The sequence below is a fragment of the Carassius auratus genome, unplaced genomic scaffold (assembly GCF_003368295.1).
Source record: "Carassius auratus strain Wakin unplaced genomic scaffold, ASM336829v1 scaf_tig00217437, whole genome shotgun sequence".
Lineage (NCBI taxonomy): Eukaryota > Metazoa > Chordata > Actinopteri > Cypriniformes > Cyprinidae > Carassius > Carassius auratus.
In genome coordinates this window covers 1-6790 of record NW_020529070.1, presented here as the reverse complement: position 1 = coordinate 6790, position 6790 = coordinate 1, and the positions used below count along the sequence as shown (strand labels likewise).

At 46.1% G+C, this 6790-nt stretch overlaps 1 long non-coding RNA gene across 1 annotated transcript; it reads left to right on the top strand.

Moving 5' to 3' along the window:
- Positions 1-744: 744 nt before the first annotated feature.
- LOC113100990 (uncharacterized) lies at positions 745-2279 on the top strand. The gene is made up of 2 exons (XR_003289874.1): positions 745-1025; positions 1685-2279. It is a non-coding gene; the product is annotated as an uncharacterized LOC113100990 (long non-coding RNA).
- The last annotated feature ends 4511 nt before the right edge of the window (positions 2280-6790 follow it).

Sequence of the window (6790 nt, the reverse complement as noted above, 5' to 3'; positions counted from 1 at the left end):
ATTGTTGTCATGAAGACAAGAGCCTGGTCTGTCAACGGTCTCCCTCCACAGCAGCAGCGCGCCAGCGCTACGCCACTGGTTGCCACCCTAGGTTGTTTTCTCGCTCAATCCTGCCAATATCACTCTGCAAGGAGAGGATACAGACCTTTTAACTGAAATGAAACTTGTATCTTCACCTGCCGAATGTGTGCGCAATCTCCGCAGCGAAGATGAATTCTGCATTCTCTGTGACACAGTTACAGCAATCACTAAAAATACACCTGTTTCAGCAAAACGGAGGCGACAGGTAAACAAGAACCTGACTGAATATGTAGTTGAAGAAACAACTGGAGCCAACATCATTGATAAAGTGGAGCTATGCAGGCTGTACTTCAGTGCTTTGGATCAGTGGCGTAGCCACCTAAAAATAGATACAGAATTATTTTTTATAGTCTCAATAAAAATGTTTAATTAACTTGGATATTGTTGTTTACTTAGAAAATATAAATATTTTTAAAATAAACCCTTTTACGCGTAAGTTCAAATATTTTAAATGACCACTTGTTTCCATGGCAACGCGTCATGATTGTCACGTGACACAGAAGCCAAAATAACTAACAGATGTATCGCTATTCGTTTTAATTAGTTTTTTCTTTTTTATTAAAATATATATGCAAACTTGCTTACCATGTCAACTATCTGATATTCCGATTCTTCTTGATCTATAATCTATATCTTTTGCTGCTTCCATAGACATATGTGGCAAAGTAGGTAATCTCCCTCCCCTGGTACTTAGAAACGGCCTATCAGGGCTCAGTCATTGCTTTATAAAGGCTGTGATTAGGCTACCTGGGATGCGTCATTGTTGGCCCCGCCCATCCGGTACGTGTGCGCTTCCGCCTAACAAAGCTGGAGTCGCCTTTTTGCAGCTTGAATAGCCCATTATTCCTGGCTTCGCTGTGGTTTTCAGGCTGTTCTTGCCACCTGGTTAGACTGATTTCATTCAAGTAATCTTCTGAGACTTGTGCTGTGAGCAACTGTATGAGGTGTGTGTAACGCTGTAGTCAATACCTGTTGGACAAAGTTTTGGGAACGTCCGCCTGTTTGCGGGTGGGGAAGATCGCCTCCTGCATAATAGCAGATTAAAGACGGCGTTGCTGTTTTGCTGTTTTGTTGTGTTTATCGTTGTATTTTCTTGTGTTCTTATGTGAACGCCGGTGATTGGGGGAAATAGCGGTTTGATTTTGTTACCGCTATAGGTGGTGGCTGTGTGTTTTGGCCCACCTTTCATTCTTACAATTACTAATTGTAAGTTTATTGCTATAACTCCTTTTGGACTCGAAACCCGGCTGTTCTTTATATTCTTTACATTTAATTAAGTTTTGTTTTGCTCGTATCATTGTATGGTTTTTGGTTATTGTTTGTTTTCGTTACAATTGATTTTTGTTTGATTTTGATTTTGTAGTGATTGTTAAAACTTTTGCTTTTTATATATATATATATATATATATATATATATATATATATATATATATATATATATATATATATATAATATTTCTTTCCTTTTCATTTCAGTTTTCTTTAAGTGACCATTGTTCATTTTTTACATTTTGTTGTGTGTTTTGGTAATTGTTTCAGTCAATCAGGCTTTAGATTAATTTCGTTTTGTACATTTTAGTAATTTGTTTTCTTTGTGTTTTAGGCCCCTGAGTCGGGTGGCTAGCTGTCCTAGTATCCTGGTGGTGGTGGTGTTTGGAGCACGGAGTGTGGATTGTCGTTTGTAGTCACTCACCTCACTGTGTGTGTGTGTGTGCTTTACGAATAGCCACTTTTGCAGCTAGCCTACCCTGCTAGGGGTAAGCCTTCGTAAAACTGATTAATGTATGCCTGGTCGAATCATATCTTTGCCTGATCTTCTAAAAGGTGTATTTTCTACTTTGTGAATTTAATAAATATTTTATACGCTAGTGCCTCTGTCTCTGCCTCCTATGGTAACGAACCTGTGTGTCTAAATTCCATCAAGTATTTAGTTCCCCTCACTTTAGAGGGGTGGCGTAGTCGGTAGTTATATCATAATTAATTAACTTCAAGTTGCCACGCCACATTCTGGCGTAGTCGGCAGGGTACCGTGTTTGGCGGAGACACTGGTATTAGTGGTTGTATTTTTTGTTTGTTTTTCTTTTTCTTTTATTTTTCTGTTGCAGTGAGATTGGTAAAGAGTAGCAGCAAAACAGCAGCGCACGTCTGGTGGATTCTGATTCTTTGTGAGTCTACTCCCTCTTGTTGGTAAGTGTTACGGCCGTCAAAATTATGGAAGAAGAGTTACAGGAATTGAGGGAAGTAGTAGCTCAGTTGCGGGCAGAAAATGAGAGGTTGCGTCAAGACCACTTTCTTGCGCTTCCTGGCCCTAGTGATGCACCTTCTATTGTTCCTGGTCCTTCTGTTGCTGCCCCCCCTCAGCCAAGTAGTGCACAGGCAGTCCTGCCAGAACGATTTGTTTTTGTATCTCGAGACAGGAAATGTCAAAAATTCAATGGCAGGGTTGGTCTGAGCATTGATGAGTGGGTTGAAGAGGCCAAAGCTTGTATGCAGGCTCGTCACCTGTCTGTTTCTGATCAAGCTTTCTTCTTGTTTGACCACTTGGAGGGGAGGCAAGGGAAGAGATTAGGTACCGTTCGGAGATTGAGCGAAATGATCCAGATAAAATTATTTTGGTGTTACGGGAATTATATGGTTGCTCACAGTCATATGTCTCATTACAGGAGGCATTTTTTTCTAGAAAGCAGCAGGAGGGTGAATCATTGTTGGAGTTTTCCCTAGCTTTGATGGGTCTCCTAGAACGTGTGACGCAGCGATCGCCGTATGTTATGCCAAATTCACAAGTTTTGCTACGCGATCAGTTCATTGAACATGTTTGTGACGTGGCCCTTCGCCGAGAATTAAAACCGTTAATACGTCGTCAGCCAATGTTAACATTGTTGGAAGTTCGAAGCGAAGCTCTTAGATGGGAAAGGGAGGGGATGTTGGGGAGTACGAGAGGACGAAGCAATTCCGTTCCATCCGCCTATGGGATTCAGTATGGTGTACAAGGTGAGTCACGGGTGGGTAGATTTCCTCAGCGCTCTGAACTAGGTGAACTGAGGGAAATGCTGAGATCACAGCAAGAACAATTAAATAAGCTAACTCAAAATTGTGCTCGCTTGCAGGCCCCCTCAGTCACGTAGTCAGCCTCCTCACCGCGGCCCCATTATATGTAGGAGGTGCCAACGACTTGGCCACTTTGCTAGAGAGTGCGATGGGGAGCGTGTTCCCCCTCGTCCGCACCCCCTTTGCCCACTGCGTCGTCATCTGAGGGTAGACAGCCTGGTCCATCCGCGTTGTCGGGAAACTAGTCCCCACCGTGTCGCCGAGCCAAGGCGCGGTTGGGGAATTGACCGGCTCTAGTGTTTCAAGTATGTCTCATTTAATATCTTCATGCCCGCACCTTGCTATTCGAATGGGTGGGGTCCAAATTTCATGTTTGGTCGATACTGGCTCCATGGTGTCCACAATAACGGAAAGTTGGTTTCGTAAATATTTTGAACCATGGGGTCCGGATCGACTTAAGTCGTGCCAGTGGCTACAACTTCGGGCTGCAAACGGTCTTTCGATTCCATATATTGGCTACATGGAACTGGATGTCGAATTGTGTGGGCAAGTGATTTTGGAGTGTGGAGTGCTTGTTGTCCGGGATCCTCCTGGTGGGATTTGTGACCAAGTCCCAGGGGTACTCGGGATGAATGTCCTGAGCCGTTGTTACCAGGAGTTATTTGGACAACATGGCCCTGCTCTTTTCGAGTCTGCTGTAACCGTTGAGGCCCCTAGCTTTTGTCATGCAGGCACTTCAATATTGTCACCGTTTGGAAGACCAGGGTTCAGCAAGGCACCCTGGTCCGGTTAGGTTACGGGGTCGTGAGTCATGTCGCATCCCAGGTGGCACGATGAAGTTTGTAGCAGCGACTTGTTCTGAACAATATGCAGCGGGGTGGTACTGTTTGAGCCCCCAGAGTCTGGGTTGCCCGCGGGTCTCCAGCGCTGGTACAGGTCATAAGAGGCACTGCCTACTTGCCTATGGTAAATGTGGGAACTGCGGATGTTATGCCTGCATTCTAAAACCGTTTTGGGAGTGCCTAAATAGTGTTTGTATGGTATAGTCTGCCCGCCTGGGGGTAACTGAAGTGAAATCTGTTGTAGCCACCGTAGGTTCCCCAAGCCTTAGCCTGCCGACTGCCACTGTACAGGAACAGATTGAAACAGTTGATTTGTCTGTTTTGCCAAGAAGTAGAACAGGGCCAGGTCAGGGCTCTTTTATATAAGTTCCAGTCAGTGTTCTCATGCCATGATGGTTGATGTAGGATGTACCAACTTGATTCTCATTACATTCCCTTGCTGGATTCTGTCCCTGTTAGGGCAGCGGTACCGGCGTATTCCACCTTCGGAATATGAGGTGGTGAAGTCCCACATTAAACCCAGGTTGTTGGGAGGCCAGCATTATTAGGGAGAGCTGTAGCCCCTACGCTTCTCCAATTGTTCTTGTCAAAAGAAAGACGGTACTTTGCGCATCGTGCGTTGACTACCATCAGCTCAATGCGAAAACAAGGAAAAGATGCCTTCCCGCTCCAACGCATTGAGGAATCATTGGACTCTCTGAACAGGGGGCCTGTTGGTTTTCCACTATGGATTTGGCTAGTGGGTACAACCAGGTCCCTGTCACTGCCAAGATAGACCCAAGACTGCTTTTTGCACCCCTTTCGGTTGTTGTTGAATGGGAATCGGATGCCCTTTGGGCTTTGTAATGCCCCAAGTACCTTCCAGCGCCTATGGAAGGGTGTTTGGGCGATCAGCAGTGCATTTCCTTACTACTGTATCTGGGATGACATCATAGTGTATTTCTTCCCTCAGTGTCTCAGCACCTAGAGCGGGCTAGAAGTTGTCTTGAGTTGTCTGGAGCGGGAGGGGCAAAGGCAAATTGAAGTAAATGTGCATTTTTTCAACGGTGAAGTCAGATATTTGGGACATGTCATTCGGCGAGGAGTGTCTACTGACCCTCGGAAAATTGAGGCTGTAGCTAAATGGGCCATGCCCCACCAGTGTGTCAGAATTGCGTTCATTCTTAGGTTTAGTTAGTTATTACCGCCGCTTTGTGGAAGGGGTTCGCAAATTGGCGGCCCCGCTGCATAAGTTGGTGGCAGAATGGACTGCCTGGTAAGTCCAGGGACTCGAAGGAGTCATGGTTTTTCTGATGCCCTGGACTGAACAGTAGCCAGTGAGCTTTGCTGAGTTGAAGGGCAGACTTTCTACTGCTCCAGTGCTTGCTTACGCTGATTTTTCCCAGCCTTTCATCTTAGAGGTAGATGCTAGTTATGGGGGATTGGGGCGGTTCTATCTCAGGAGCAAGGGGGTAGGGTACGACCAATCGCGTATGCTAGCCGCGGTCTACGGCCCACTGAGCGCAATATGTCCAACTATAGCTCCATGAAGTTGGAGTTTTTTGGCGCTCAAGTGGGCCATGACCGAGAAGTTTAGGGAATATCTTTTAGGGCATAAGTGTATTGTCTTTACAGACAATAATCCCTCAGTCATTTGACCACCGCTAAGCTTGGGGCTACCGAGCAACGTTGGGCTTCCGAGCTCGCCGTTTTTGATTTTGACCTCAGGTATCGGTCAGGTAGAAGTAACAAGAACGCCGATGCATTGTCGAGACAGAACACCCCTGCCCATTGGAAGTAAGAGAATGGCTGCCTGGGACTGAGGTTCCAGCTGGTGTGGGGCAAGTACTGGTGGCAGAGAAAGCGGCACCGGTGACTCAGTCTGTGGTTTTTGCCTTGCCTAGTTTTGCAGGTGATCTGAGGGTTTTGCAGGAGGCGGATCCGGTTATAGGGGAGATTTTGGCTTTTTGGAAGCAGGGGATACGGCCAACATTGAAGGAGCGTAAACTGCTATCTAAGCCTGGCTTAGTCCTACTGCGTCAGTGGGATCGGTTGTTGGAAAGGCAAGGAATTTTACATCGACGTATTTTCCGTCCGGATGGTGGTGAGGAGATTTTTCAGCTAGTCTTCCATCTGTCTTGCGGGGAGAGGTTCTGACTCAAATGCATCAAGGTCATGGGCACCAAGGTGTCGACCGTACCACCGAATTGGTGCAGCAACGTTGTTATTGGCCAGGCCTGACATCAGATGTAGTTCAGTGGTGTCGAGACTGTGAAAGATGTCAGGCTGCCAAAGATTCACAACCTGTTGCTCAGAGCTTTATGGGCCATTTGTTGGCATCTAGACCGGAATGAAATCTTGCAATTGATTTTAACGTCTGTTGGAAGCTTCTGTTTGGGGCTGGTATTCAGAATGTTTGTTGAGCACAGTTGAGCGACCATTTAACAGAGCGCTTGACGGTCTTTTGCGCACTTTGCCCAATCCCAGAAAGGTGGACTGGCCTCTGCGTTGCCTCAGTTACTCTTTTGTTACAACACCACTCCTCATCAATCCACTGGTGAGTCTCCTTATTTTTTAATGTTTGGCAAGAGCCTCGGCTCCCTGTTGATGTCTTATTGGGTAGGGGCCAGGAGAGGGGGTCTAGTGGTGTGAATGACTGGGTTTTGGAGCATCAAATCGATTGCAGGTGGCGTTTGAAGGAGCTAGACAACACTTAAAGGCAGCTGCAAATCGTCGTAAGGAAAGGCATGACTTGCATGTTCGGGATGTACCACTGAGAGAAGGGCAGCTGGTCTACCTCCGTAATTATGGTGAGAGGCCGCCGTAAGATCCAGGATATC